The 15,398-nt window shown below is 38.7% G+C and overlaps 1 pseudogene; it reads left to right on the forward strand.

Annotated features, from left to right (window-relative positions):
* Positions 1 to 12,816, forward strand: part of LOC102006269 — a 13,938-nt pseudogene extending 1,122 nt beyond the window's left edge.
* The last annotated feature ends 2,582 nt before the right edge of the window (positions 12,817 to 15,398 follow it).

A 15,398-nucleotide genomic window follows, 5' to 3' on the forward strand; every position in this document is an offset into this window, starting at 1 on the left:
GGGCAACTGCAGTCGGTGCATGATGGGCCAATTGTATCACTGTTTCTCTGGGTCATGATAGATTCCAATTGGGCGGCGGCGGCCGGCCCGCCGCATGGCTCCCCGTGCGCTGGGGGCCCACCCTCCGGGAGCCAGCAGGCAGAAAGCTATCCAGCCCGAAGGCTGGCGCTCCCCCGGATGTCTATTTGTTAATACTTTTTCCTTCTTTTATTTTAAAAATAAATTTTAAAAAATTAAACTGAATTGATGTATCATCACCACATAAGTTGTCATCTAACTGGAACATCTTCAAGGATGTTGGGTGCTAGACTACCTGAAACGCTGGTACAACCAAGGTAGCTCATCCAAACCAGACTCTGTGGTCACTGTCATTCTAAATAACGTAGAAATTCCCATTTCAAGAGAAAACTTCTAAAAGAAGCTTTCTGCAAACAGGCTGTGGAGTCACCCCAAGACCATCTGCTTCTGTCTGCAGCTCCAGGAGGTCCTGAGATTGGCTAAGTTACACAAAATATATTTACGCACATGTGGGCTCTATAGTCCAACTGCCTGGCTTTCTCTGGTGGCTAAGTCTGCAAAGTCCACATTATAAATAGCAATTTCATTGTCTGGGCACTCTTCCAGCCTTTGCTCAAAATGTAGAAACCTCTATCAACATTTCTTTCTTAACAGAAGGTACTAGAGAGTTTGACAAAAATTTCTGCCCTTTCTAAGTGCCAAGGAAGAATCAATCCTCTGTTCTAAGCAACTCTGAATTATAAGTAAATCCTCATGCAGAGAGAAAAGGTTTAACTGATTGAGCAGACCAGGAAAGAAACAGTATTCGTTAGACCACATTTCTCTAGGTCAAGGGAAAAAATAGTAACACTTAATATTTACTGTTTGCTACATGTCAGCGATTTTACATGATTTTGTATGGTGTATTAGTTTCTTGTGGCCATACCACAAACTTGAAAATAGAGAAATTTATTCTCTTATAGCTCTGGAAGCCAGAAGTTAGATATCAAGATACCTATTAGGCCAAGCTCCCTGTAGAGACTTAATGGAAAATCCATTATTTACCATTTTCACTACTTATGGCTATTAGTATCCTTTACTTGTGGCCATATCACTCCAGTCTTGTGTTGTGGTCACGTGTTCCTCCTCCTTTGCTGTCTAAATATTCTCTGCTTCATTTTTATTAAGACACGTATCATTGCATTTAGGCCCCACTTAGATAATTAAGGATGACCACCGTATCTCAAGATCCTTCATTTTATCTACAAAGGTCCTTTCTCCAAATAAAATGACATTAATAGGTTTTAGGTATTAGGACATGGACATTTCTTTTGGAAACTACCCTTCAGCTCAGTAAATATGGATTATCTTTCTAAAGTCTCACCACAGAAGTATAGGATATAGGAACTCACATTATCATCTTTATTTTTCTTAGTGGAAAAATAGGGTTTACTTTCCCAGGTCACAGAGCTAATCAATGGAAGAGTCATGATTTGAATCCAGGGAGCTGGACTATAGAGTTCAATTTCCTAACCAAGATGTCACAAGGCAAAGTTCATACATGACCCTTCATCTACACCTTTCACTTTCTTCTATGCCACTCTCCTTTTAAATTAAAAAGGATCAGAATTCCTTGTTACTTCTGGGTTCCATATGGCAAACTTCTGACTTCTTGGTTACTTCTGGAATAAATAAGTGAACTCTACCTACAGACCAAGTAGTTAATACTAAGCTCCAAGGTCCCAGTTCTTCATTTGCTTTTGATATGCTACAGTATTTGTCAAACAAAATATATGTCTAGGTGCGTGTTGCCATTAGATAATAAAAAAATATGTTGCTCAAAATGAGTACAATGCAATAATAGGATATGTATGGACCACTCAGAAATCTATGCAACTTGGTGATTAGTATACAAAAAAATAAGCAAACAACCAAACAATGAGTAGTATCTCAGAGGAAATTTGGGACTGCTCAGGCTGAATGCTGCCATGGAAGATATTAAAAATGTACACACAAGCACTCAACAGAGAAAAAACATTGGACACATTACTTTGTGTGTGTTTCAATTTAACTTTTTCTGTGATCTCCTGGTAACACCAATGATTTGCATGTCCGTACACCCTCCCATTGTTGGAAGGTCTGCAAAACCCCACCTGCACATGTGGAGGTACATGAGGCCTGCTTCCACTTCCTCGGAGAGACGCCCTGGACCCTGGCGGCCTGTATGGAATCAAGTACTAACCTTAAAGGAAGCTCCAAGAGCTCAGACTGCCATCTGCATTGTTTCGGCATCCTCCAGTACTGCTACTTTTTCATGTCTGTTCTCAATTGATTCAGAATATTTTTTTTGCTTTTTACAACTTTATTTCAACAGAACTATACTTACAGAAATACACTCATATTGGTTAAAAGAATGCAATTTAACTCACCCTACACAATTTCAACCAAAAAGCTGATACAAGGTTTAAGTTTTTAAAAAGGATTTGCAATCTGGTTTATTTTTATCTATTACAAATATGTAAAAGATCCTCTATCAAATGCTGCTAAGGAAGGCATCAAAAATCTTGAGAAATATACCTTTGATTTACCTCAGGAAAGTAACAACTATTGCACTGTAAGGTTTATAAAACTGATGCAACAAAATATTGTTGTAATGAAAATTAAGCTTCTTGGCCAGTTTTTTGGATCTTGAAAGAAGCAGAAGTGAGGGATTAGGATCTCCCGCCCTTTGTAGACACAGAGTAGTTACAGATACTCATATAGAATTCCATTATAGTAATTCATTCTCACCATAACAGCAACAGGTGCTCAAAGGTTGCTCATGAGTGTTATATGCTCTTATGTGTGTATTAACCTACTTAAACCTCAACACAGTGTGAGGTAGGTGCTTTCAGGTAACAATTCAGACCTACAAATGTTACATAATTTAACTAAAGCTATTGTTATTAAAATAGTAGAACCAGTGAAGTTCTGTAGTTGGAATGCTAATTTGGAGGGCTGGGATTAGTAAATAAAAGAAAAAAAAGTAACACCAAACTTCTTAAATTAATATCAAGGAAACATTGTAGAACTTAGATAAATCAGAATTTGGAAAAGTCTTACAGACTTATAAATATTAACCAGGAGCTTCCCACATAATTGACAAATTATTAAGTATATTTTTAAAAACCCATAAAAATGAATTCAAGTTATTTTTCAACTAGAACAGCATCCTAGATAAATCCTTAAATTTATCAAAAGGAGACTTCTGATAAAAGAGTTAAAGTCTTTCAGAAGAGTAAAATAAAATTCTTTTGATTCAGTTGATTCTTTGTCTTATATTACTTTATTAATACATGTATGTAGTATATAATGCCTACACTCCTTATGGGAAGTTGGTACATGTACATAACACATCCTAATTCCTTTTGCTGTCCCTTAAACCTTCCCTCCATCTCTTGATTTTCTTCCCCTTTGAGAATTCTGCTTTCAGGTGAGTTAGACACTGATGTAAATGTGTAGTGCAGAAAGACAAAGATTATGTTATAAACCAGTAATGTGATTGTATTTTTAACCTTGAGTGGTCTGAACAATGAATTCTGCAAGGTCATTATTGCCCCAAACCTGAGCTGCAGTATGCAGCTCCTCGACTTCTTGAATATGGCAATAATTATTCTGGAGAATGTCCCAAAAGCTTGAACTGGCTTGTAAACAATAAGCCAATAAAATTTACCTCAGTTATCTTGGTGAACATTTAACGAACAGGAGTGTGTTAATAGTCCTTGGAGAGTATGTGAGCAGCTTGAAGTTATGTACTCTATGGTTATTAGAAGGCAAGTTTCTTTTTAAATTTTGTTTTTGTGGTTGTTTTTCTGAATAGAGCATCTGGTTATAACTGCTTTGAATTGTTTACAAGCAGATCAATTGTTGTGCTACACTGAGCAGAAATTTTGTATTGTTTTCATTATTCTGCATGCCAGAACTCATCCAAAATTATGTTTTGGGGCTAATTTGGCCCCGTGCAGGTATTTTCTTAATTTATCTCAAGTGGAGGAGATATGACAAAAGCCAGCATAGCTGCAATGTGGTAATTGGGTATATATCTGTGTTTTTTTTTTTTATTACCATACCCTTATTACTCTTTCTTCTATTCTAGTTCTAATATAGCTCACTAACTCACCTTTTATGTACTATTGTAAATAGCTATTAAACTCTTTTTGAAGACACTGAGGCATAAATTGTAAAAACAACTAAGTATCTTTTAAACATAAGCTCAACTACTGGTGTGAATATACACACCTTGGAGCTCCTCCAAACTTTGCATTAAAACTTGTTCTCCCAGTTGAGCAAGTAAATTATTTACTGAATCCAAGGTGCCAGACCTTAATTACAAACTACATTTAAAGCCTCTGAGTAGTAAATATTTTATTTTTCCAAACAGAAAAATTTGCAATAGTCACTTTTCCTAAGGTGACAGTATTCTTTCCAATAAGAGTTAAATTCATTTTGCAAAAACAAAGGTTGCATTCACACTTAATATTAAATTTAATTAATTTCTAAATCTGGAAATGTCCTACTTCTTTGCAGGAAAAGCCAACACAGAATGAGTCACCTTCTCCGGTTAGGCTTCCAGTTTACAAAAGACTAAACATTGACGCTTTTGAGCATGAACCTATACATTGAAGCACATGTCCAGCCCTCAGGCTGTAAGCCATTTCACTGAAACTGTAAGATTAGAATTTGTAGTCACAAGTTCAACTATTTCCAGAAGTACTAACTTTGGGTTTCATTCTTTAGATGGAATGTGAAAGGATCTTTCCCAGTACCTGAGAAAATACCTCTCAAAGTTAGTTTCTCTTAGGAGAAGTATCAGAGAGTGTTTGGGTGTCATCTCAGGACCTAAGAGCCAAGCACCATGGACAATGTGATCAGAAAGAAGGAAATTCTGTATAAGAGTTCATTATGAAAGTTCTGTGAGCCAAAGGAGGTCAATTGATTAAGATCTACTGGGAGACACATATCATGCTTTTAGCAATTGTCTTCTTTAAGGTCAGGAGACAGAAATATCCACTCTCATTTTTCAATCCTATTGGCTTAAAGTAGTCCTGGTAGTTAGCTCATCCATTCTTTTAAGGTTCTCCAGCATCAGAGAAGGACATGGGGCAGAAAGCAGAAAAAAATATTGGTATTTCACTTGAGGTGGGAAATACAGTCTGTCAGTCCAAAGTTGCACAGAAATCCATGCTACAGCTGTAACTAAAATTAGAGGTAGGCATAAAGCATGAGATTCTGTGTCCCAAAGGTATCCACAGGTATCCAAAGTGGTAGCAGATAGTTCATACAGCAACCCTCAATGAGCCAAACCTCTGTGGAATGACTCTTCTACCTTCTGTCAGCTAAGCTTGTGACAGCACTTAATTTGCATCATAGGATACAGTACAACTAATGTTCTTCTTATCTTAGGCCTTGTATTCAACTAGCCTAACAGCTTCTGCTTCTTGTTTCTTGAAATCCTTGCTTTTTGAATATTCCTTCTTGAACCCCGGTTACCATGACTTAAGGACAAGTATGGGAAGACCATTGGCTGAGGTCTAGAGGCTAAGCCTCTAATGGTGCCACATTGACTATTCCTGGTCAATGTCATATAGAGCAGAAAAACTGTCCATGGAATCACAAGCCATAAAAATATTATTGGATTCTGTCAAAATTTGGAGTATTTACTTTATTCAGCAATTAGTAGCCAAAATAACCAAAAAATCTACAAACTAATAGTGTTACCTAAGTGTCTAAGAGATACAGCCCTGTCTTCCATAACAGATATATAGGAAAGCTGCATTTTCCAATTATATCTTTTTTTCATCAAGCCATAAAGCAACCCTTACATTTTATAGGCATAAGAATCATCAGTTAAGGTTCTAAGGCAGAGGTTCCCACCCTCCAGACCATGCACTGGTGAAAGTCTGTGATATGTTAAGAACTCAGTTGCATAGCAGAAGGTGAGCAGTTGGTAAGCAAGGGAATCTTCACCTGTACTTACAGCCACTCCTTATCACATTCATTACTACCTGAGTACCACCTCCTCTCAGGTTAGCGACAGAATTAGATTCTCATAGGAGCATGAGGCGTTCTGTGAACACTCATGTGCAGAATTTATGTTGTACACTCCTTATGGGACTCAGTGCCTGATGATCTGAAGTGGAGCTGAGATGGTGATGCTAGTAATGAGGTGTGACTGAAAGTACAGGTTAATATGAGCTGAGAAGTACGCACAGAGACTGTAATAAATCAACTGCTTGCAAACTCGTATCAAACCCTATTAGTGAGTGGCAAATAATTTAGCTGCATGTGGTAATAAGCTTTAAAGCAGCAAGTAAGTTGAAATACTTTAACTGTACAGCTGCAAACACCAGGCTTTAAGGAAGAATCGAACACTCACTTCTTCTGTATGTGTTCTGTCCATTATTTTATGTGCCGCTTCCATCTGTGCCCCTTTTCTGCACTGTGGATGTGTCTTAGCTAACCCTAGGCAAGATGAGCTTCTTTGAAGAGAGGAAAAAACCCAGTGAGAGAGAGTAGAGAATGCTAAGACTTTTAACAAAAAGAAAACTCTATCCATTTGAGACAAAAATTTAAATTATGGGTTCATTGCAATAGGTGATTTACATTCTCCAAGCCTGCTTCGTATAATATGTGACAAAACTTTCAGAACTGCTTCACCACATAGAAAAAAACACCTTCAATGGAAAGGCAATCCTTTGGAATTTTTTAAAAGAAAAAAGTATGTGAGTATGAAGAGCAGAACAGAAGCAGTTACTGAAGGCCATAACCTTGTCAGACTCATCTGCACTGAGTGCACCATTCTCAATAACTAACCACATTGCTAAAGTTAAGAAGACCTTTATATTGGTGAAGAGTTGGTCCCACCTGCTACTAAGGATATGCATTGTGAACTTCTAGGAGAATCTGTAGTTCCATGTTCCTCAATCTGTCACATATGTTCCTCCTTCAAATAGCACTGTACCTGGATGAATTCACGAAATAGCACAGGAAATTGAGGCACAGTTGTTAGGATTAATGAGGCACCATAGTATGCAACTCAGGTAGACAAACTGACCAGTGTTGACAACAAGGCAATAATGCTCATTTTTGCCTGATAGATTTTCAAGAGGATGAGAATGAAGATATATTATGTTCACATTTATTGCCAATCAACACCACAGCTACAGAACTATTGAAGACTTTGAATTATTACATATTACAAAAGATGAACTGGGGCTAGGGATTTAGCTCAGCGGCACAGCACCTGCCTGGCAAGCACAAGGTCGTGAGTTCGATTCCAGATACCGGAAACCAACCCCCCCAAAAAAATGAACTGGTCATTTTATGCTAGTATATGCATGGATAAAGTGCCTGTCGTGCTTGGATGACTTTCTGGTTTCAGTACTCAGGTCAAAGAGGTTGCTTATGAATGTAAGTGGATGCCTACCATGTCATCTATACAGAAATGCTTGCCAGTCAAAGAATGTCACCTGAATTTAACATTTTGTAGGATGTGATTAAAATTATCAAGTACATTAAAGTACATGTCCTTAACTCATGTCTATTTCTATAGGTCGGTGAATATCCTTTAGAAAAACAAACACCACTGGCAGCACATTTAAAAATGGACCACAAAACTTGCTTACCTGTGTGACATATTCAATATGCTCAATGAGATCAATTTATCACTTCTTGGAAGAACAACTTTGTTTTTTTTTGGTTTTTTTTGGTTTTTCTCCGGTACCGGGAACCGAACTCATGACCTTGCGCTTGCCAGGCAGGTGCTTTTGCCGCTGAGCTAAATCCCCAGCCCCGGAAGAACAACTTTGTTCAAGTTGGAAGATGAAGTTCTACATTGAAAACCAAACTGGAATAATGTAGGCAATGAGTGAACCCCAGAATTTTGACATTTCTTTCTTTTTGGTACCGGAATTCAACTCAGGATCTTGCTTGCCAGGCAGGCACTATGCCACTCAGCTGTATCCCTGGCCAATTTTTGACATTTCAAACATTACTCTACCGAGACTTTGAAAGACTGAGGGAGGGCCCTCTTTCCTCCAGCTGGTATATGATCACCTGTCTCAGCTTTCAAAAGACTGAGCATTACTTCCCAACAACTAAAGACCCTGGAGCTGGGATGGAATAGATCTGCAACCTATTTGTGAATAAACCAAGTAAGCTGACTATCTTCATGCTAGAACAGAATCAGTTGCTTGAGAAAGCAAATGATGGTGGTCTTAAAAGCATGTCTGAAACAACCTGAACTCTCCCTATGTTCTGGATTAAAGTCAAGGTAGTATATCCTAAGATTACTACAAAAGGACTGAAAAGGCTGCTTCCATTTTTAGCATCTTGTATTTGTGAAGCAGGGTTTTCTACAGTGGCAGCAACCAAAATGAGAGCGTGGAGTACACTAGATATGAACAACACGTTTCACTGGCCCTGTCTCCCATCACCCCCGGATGGAACTGTCTGCAGCAAAATAGGCTCAGGGGTCCCACTGAATCTGTATGATGGCGAGCTGCATAATTACCTCATTATATATAATGAGAGAATAATAGAAATAAAATGCACAATAAACGTAATGTGCTTGAATCATCTTAAAACACTTTCCATAACCCTTCCCCCAACCTGTGGAAAATTGTCTTCCATAAAACCAAGTCCTGTGCCAAAGATTTGGAGACCACAGTTCCAAAGGATTCAGACCAATGTTAATACCTTTGAAAGTAAACCTTTTGTCAAATTAGCCTTGCATTATTTCATGAGTTCTCATGTATGCTCTAATATTCCTCCCCAGTGTGGATGGTTATAAAATTACCAGATTTCATTCAACGGATAGTCATTTAAAATTCAGTGAACAAATATTTGCTGAGTACCAAAGTATAGCAAGAATTACTCTACATACCAGCAGTGTGATAATTAACAACATGACAAAAATCCCTGTTTCTCTGGAGAGGAGAGATTGACAATAAACAGAATAAACACATACAATGTATAGTATTTAGAGAGAAATAAATGTTATGGAGAAAAACTAAAGCAAAGGAAGGGAATAGAGACCATACTAAAAGATGGGTGTTAAAATTTTAGACTGAGTAGCTTATGATGCTGGCACTTGAGAAAAGGCTGTGAAGAAAGAAGGAAGGAAGCATATGAAATGTAGGGGAAAAGCAGAGAAAGCAGCAAACACCAAATACTTGGGCAAGACTGTGTTTCAAGTGCTCAGGTGATGAGACCACTATGGCTGGAGTTGAGTGAGAAAAAGACTGGTAGTGAAAAAAAAAGTGTGGGAGTTGATGAGGGTCTAAATCACACAGGGGCTTTTAGTTGTAGACAGAATATGGAGTTTTTATTCAGATTGAGAGTGGAAGTCAGTACAGAGTTTGAGTAGAGGAGTGATATGAACTAAGTGTGTACATAAATTATCCCAGCTTCTGTGTTTAAAAGAATGGGGAAACGGCACAAAGAAGATTTTGGGAAAACCATCCAAGATATTATTGCAGCAACCCAGGAGTGAGGAGAATGACTTGTACCAGAGTGATAACAGCACAGGTAGTGAAAGTAAACAGATTAGACAGATTTAGGTATAACTGGAAATAAAAGCAGTCAGTGAGATTTACAGGCAGTAAATCTTACAGGCAATAAATCTCACACATCGGTGAGGTGTGATTTAGAAAGGGAGAGGGCAGAATGGGGAGTGTGTCTCCCGACAAGTATTCTTCATCCTCCCACAGACTCAGCTCTCTTTATTGGAGAAATTGGGATTCAGGTAGATGTGAAACCCTGGTGGAATCCCAAGACCTATGAAGGTTCTTTTACTTGTGCATGCAGCATACCACTAATTGGGTACCAGGGTTCAACTTCAAAAATAGCTTGTTTTCCTATAAGCACAGCTATAGTTCCATTTGCTTTTGAGCCTATGACAAAACCATCTACCACTAATGCCTGGGCAGAAAGGCTTGTTCCTTGTACAGTCAGTTTCAGCAGTGGGCCTGAAAGTCACTGAGTAACTCATGCCTGTAACCCTAGCTACTTGGGAGGCTGAGGTGGAAGGACTGCAAGTTAAAATAAGATAGGGCTGTGTATATAGCTTAGTAGTAGAGAACTTAGTATGTATGAAACCCTGGGTTCAATTTCCTGTATCTCTCCCCCTCCCAAATAGGGGCTGTTGGAGGCCGGACAAAGAGGGTCAGAAAGTATGAGGTGTCAGCTAGAAGACTACAGACTGGGCTACCACATATAACCACAGGGCACTGAGAACCTGCTGAAGGCATGATGGGGGTGCAGCAGCAGCAGGGCATGGGGTTTAACCAGGCTGTGTTCAGCTAAGTGTAGCAGCATACTCTGCTCGCCCAACCCACTCCCCAACTCACAGAAATATTGGAGCTCTCTCTTCCCTACCAGACAGAAATACTGTTCGGAGATCACAGCGATTCTGACTCAGCTTTCAATAACTCTCCTAATGATGTCTTGCAAAAGTTTTGTGTTTTATCATTCACTTTTCCTCTCCCCATCTCACAGTTTGTAGTTTTCTATTTTCAATATTATGAAATATAGTTGTATCTTGAATAATTTTCCAAAAGGGTATACAGATAACCATGGGATGAGAGCCATTATTAGCATTCTAGCAATATCTCAACAACATTAAATATCATTTATTAAGAACCTTCTCTTCTAGGCATACATTTATAATTCTTCCAACATTTCCCCATTTTAAAGGAATAAAAATTTAAAAAGAAATAATGAATCATGCAGCTAGTAAATGTCAGCTATGACATCCAACCTTTTTTCTCCATGTTATACAGCACTGACTCTGCCATGAGACCACATTCTCCAGCCCTTATTTGCCAAGGTAAAATCAAGTTTTTCTTGTCCTAGCTCCAACTGTCACATATGCAGGTAATGCTGCATGGGCTTGCCCAAATGTCTTTAGTCCAAGGTGCTTTTGTGGTCTTTCTTTTCAAGCATCAGGCCTCAACTTTTCCTGACCTTGACACAAAAACTTTAAGTTTCATAGTCCAACCCTAACTTGTTCCTAAACACCGCACTTCTGTGGATGTCTCCCTGCCTGTGTGCTCCAGGCCCCTGTGTGGCTCCCTAGACTTGCGAGCACTTGTTCCTGGTAGGACTTTTCCCCAGTTACAGCAAACAGAACTGTCTCTGGGCACTGCCAGCTGCTCACTGGGAGGTGCAGTCACTTCTGTTTGAGGAACACTGGATCAGAAGTAAGCATTAGATATGAGGTATTTCTAGTATATAAAAAACTTTCCCCAAATTTTATATCTCCAGGGTATCTGTAATTATTATACTTTTTAGTTTTAGAATTTTTTGGAATGAGGGATGGCACTGAGAATACACATTCTGCCACTAGACATATCCTCAGCCCCAAGTATTCGAATATATATATATATATATATATATATATATATTTTTTAGACAAGATCTCACCATGTAGTTCAGACCAGCCTTGAACTCACTGTGATCCTCCTGCTTCAGCCTCCCAAATGTTACAATTACAGACATGCATAACCATGTTCAGTTTAGAATATTTTTCAAAGAAGAAGATGAGCCCCTTAGAGACCTTTTCTTTTTCCCTTACCTAAGAGTTTTTTGCCTAAGCATTGTCATCATAGTGGAAATTAACTGTAATAGTTCTTATGTTCCCACTGTACTTTGAAAAAAACCCTATACAATGTGATAGCATTAATCACAATCTTTTAGTATGCTAAACAAAACCATATTTCTGGCTTTGAGACCAACATCACTTTGGTGACAGAGATCATGTAATATTTATCTTTGCGTTTCTAGCACTTGCAAAAATACATGGTGTATACTCAGTTTGTGCTTTTAAACTGTGCTGGACGGGACCCCACGTGTTGACTCTTGATTCTCTGTGCCTACAGAATAGCCATTTGGCTTGTGACTTTTATTCATACCACCGCCCTGCCACCTAGCGGCCAATTACCCAAACTATAAACACAACACTTGGAATGAAACAAGTTAATATGCCATATATCTCAAATACAAAAATATAAAATTATATTCACTGTCACAAGACAAATAAACTTGTGCGCCACTTTTGTGTGCATGCAAATGAATTTCTCAACTACTGAAATACTCAGAATCTTATCTCTGAGTCTGCGACACGGGGGAGGGCCTCGCTGCCGCCCCGGAGCCGCTGGTGAGGGCTGAAGCGACCGCTCCTGCGCCGGGCGCCGCCGAGCGGCCTGGCCGCGGTTCGGCCTCCGGTCGCCTCTGTGAGCCTCAGAGACCCTCATCTGTTCGCGCCCCGACCATCGTCGCCCTGAAGTTGCAGAGAGCGCAAAGTCTTCGAAAGACAGCAGTGAGGCTAGAAAAGGCTTCTCGTACTTGGAAACGGCGGCATCTACTGCGGGTGTCGCGCACGCTGCCAAAATGCGGCCACCCGGTTTGTTTCCAGCGAGAGTGCTTCTGCTGATGCACTGGCCACGTCGAAAATCGAAATCAAGTTGCCCGGCATCCCAGAAGGAAGGACGTGGCTTTCAAGTGGAGAGGCAGACCCCTGTTTGTGCGCCATAGAGCGCAGAAAGAAACTGAGCAAGCAGCTGCGGTTGGAGCGTCCCAGTCGAGGCACCGACAGCGGGACTCAGAGCAGTGAAGAAATCTGAATGGGTTACCTTGTGGGCGTTTGCACTCAGCTGGGCTGTGCGCTCGCTGCGATGCAGGAGATTTTGGTGGTTGTTACTGCCCTTGCATGGGTCACACTACCATGCAGGATCAGTCTTCTCATCACCTCATAAGCTGTCTGTGCTTCAAGTTGGTTAATTTGAAATACTTTTTTTGTTTTAAAAATAAAAGGAGGAAAACACTGACAGACAGACCTTTTACAAAACAGCAAAAGAACAGTACAGACAATACAGAGTTACAAACAAAGTGGCAGGAAATTAACAATGCTTCTTGTATTACATATTGATATCTTCAAAGTGGTTTCTCATGAAAACAGATAGAGACATGCAATGTTAATTTGAAATATTTTTAAATTGTTAATAATGTATCTGCAAACATTAATGTGAAGTGAAGTGACGTTCATGTTGAATATTTTCAAGCATTCACTTAATAAAGCCATTGCTAAACATTAAAACAATTATCTTGCTTGGCCTGAGAGAAATTAAACCATATTATAGGGTTTCTATTTCCAGTATATAGTATTTTTATTTGCAAAGTGAATATGTGCTCAATATATAAGATCTTCTCACCTTTGGTTTTATACAAGGCCCATTCCAAATCAAAGTTGGGCATTTCTGCTTTCTCTTTCAGGGACCCTTGTCTAAGCCATTCAACAAAATACCTCCCAGGACACAGAACTCAGTTAAATAAGAAGACAAGACAAGCCCTTCAGCTGGCAGTATTCGTTGTCCTATTGCATGGTGATAGATTTGGGGTCTAATTTTACTCTTCAGGATGTGGAAAGCCAGTTTTCCAGCACCATTTATTAAAGAGGCTATCTTTCTTCCAGAGAACATGTTTTGCCCCTTTGTCAAACATAAGGTGGTTGAGCGTGTTTGTACCTGTGTCTGCATCTTCTAATCTGTTCCATTGATCCTCAGGTCTGTTTTTCTGCCAGTACCATGCTGATTTTATGAGAGTAGCTTTGTAGTATAATTTCAAGTCACGGATTGTGATGCTTCTTGCCTTTCCTTTGTTGCCCAGGATTGCTTTTGGTATTCTAGGCCTCTTCTGGTTCCAGATGAATTTTAGGAATATTTTCTCTAGATCTGTGATCGTATTTTAACTGAGATTGTATTGAATCTGTACAACAATTATAAGAGTATGGCCATTTTCACAGTGTTAGTTCTTCCCATCCATGAGAATGGAATATCTTTCCATTTTCTGAAATCCACTTTGATCACTTTTCTCAGAGTAATACAATTTTCTCTCTATAGATCTTATGCTTCCTTTGTTAAATTGCTTCCTAAGTATTTAATTTTTTTACATGCAATTATGAAAGGTATGGTTTCACTAATTTCTCTTTCAGTCGGTTTTTTGTGCATAGGAATGCTATTGATTTTTGAGTGCTGACTTTGTATTTAGCTATGCTACTAAATTTGGTATTTAAATCTATAAGCCTTTTGGTGGAATTTTGGGGGTCTTCTATGTAGCATATCATGTCATCAGCAAACAATGATAATTTCACTTCTTCCTTTCCTATTCTTATTCCTTTCAATTGTCTCCCTTGTCTAATTTCTCTGGCTAATACTTCCAGAACTATATTGTATAGGAGTGGTGACAGTGGGCATCCTTGTCTTGTTCCTGATTTTAAGATGAAAACTTTCAATGTTTGCCCATTTAGTATGATGATAGCCGTTGGCTTGTCATAGATGGCTTTGATCAGATTGAGGTAAAGACCATCTATTCCTATTTTCCATAGGGTTTTATCATGAATGAGAGATGGACTTTATCAAAAGCTTTTTCTGCATCTATTGAGATGATCATGTGATTTTTGTCTCTGGCTCTGTTGATATGGTGTATTACATTGATTGATTTTCATGTATTGAACCATCCCTGCATTTCTGGGATGAATCTCACTTGGTCATGGTGCGTAATCTTGATTATTTGCTGCATTCTGTTTGCTAGTGTTTTATTGAGAATTTTTGCTTCTATATTCATCAGGGATTTTGGCCTGTAGTTCTCTTTTTTGGTTGGGCCTTTCTCTGATTTTGGTATCAGGGTAATACTTGTCTCCAGAAATCAGATGGGGAGAACTCCTTCCCTTTCAATGTCATTAAAGAGCCTGAGAAGAATTGACATTAAATTTTCTGTAAATTTCTTATAGAATTCAGCAATGAGTGCATCAGGACCTGGGCTTTTCTTTGTTAGCAAATTTTTTATTACATTTTCAATTTTGCTGGCTGATAATGAGTCATTCAGGATTTTTATGACTTCTTCATTAAGCTTTGGTAATTCATATGCATTTAGGAATTGGTCTATTTTCTCTGTATTTTCCATCCTATGAGAGTAAAGATTTTCAAAATAGGTATTGAAGATCTTCTGAATTTCAGCAGGATCTGTAGTGATTTCATCCCTTTCATTCCTTTTTGCATGAATTTCAGTCATTTCTTTCTTCTTTTGATAAGGTTGGCTAGGAGTTTATTAATTTTAATTATTCTTTTAAAGAACCAACTCTTTGGTTCATTAATTTTTTGTATTGTTTTCTTACTCTCCAATGCATTAATGTCTGCCGAGAGCTTTATAATTTCCTGCCTTCTTTGGGCTTTGAGTTTGACTTGCTCTTCTTTTTCTAGAAGCTTGAGGTGCAGCATAAGATTGTTTATTTTGCTTATTCTGTTTTCCTGAAGTGGGAATTCACCACTATAAATTTTCCTATGAGGACTGCTTTCATTGCTTCC

The sequence above is a fragment of the Chinchilla lanigera genome, unplaced genomic scaffold (assembly GCF_000276665.1).
Source record: "Chinchilla lanigera isolate Chin_1 unplaced genomic scaffold, ChiLan1.0 scaffold00031, whole genome shotgun sequence".
In the NCBI taxonomy this organism is placed as follows: Eukaryota; Metazoa; Chordata; class Mammalia; order Rodentia; family Chinchillidae; genus Chinchilla; species Chinchilla lanigera.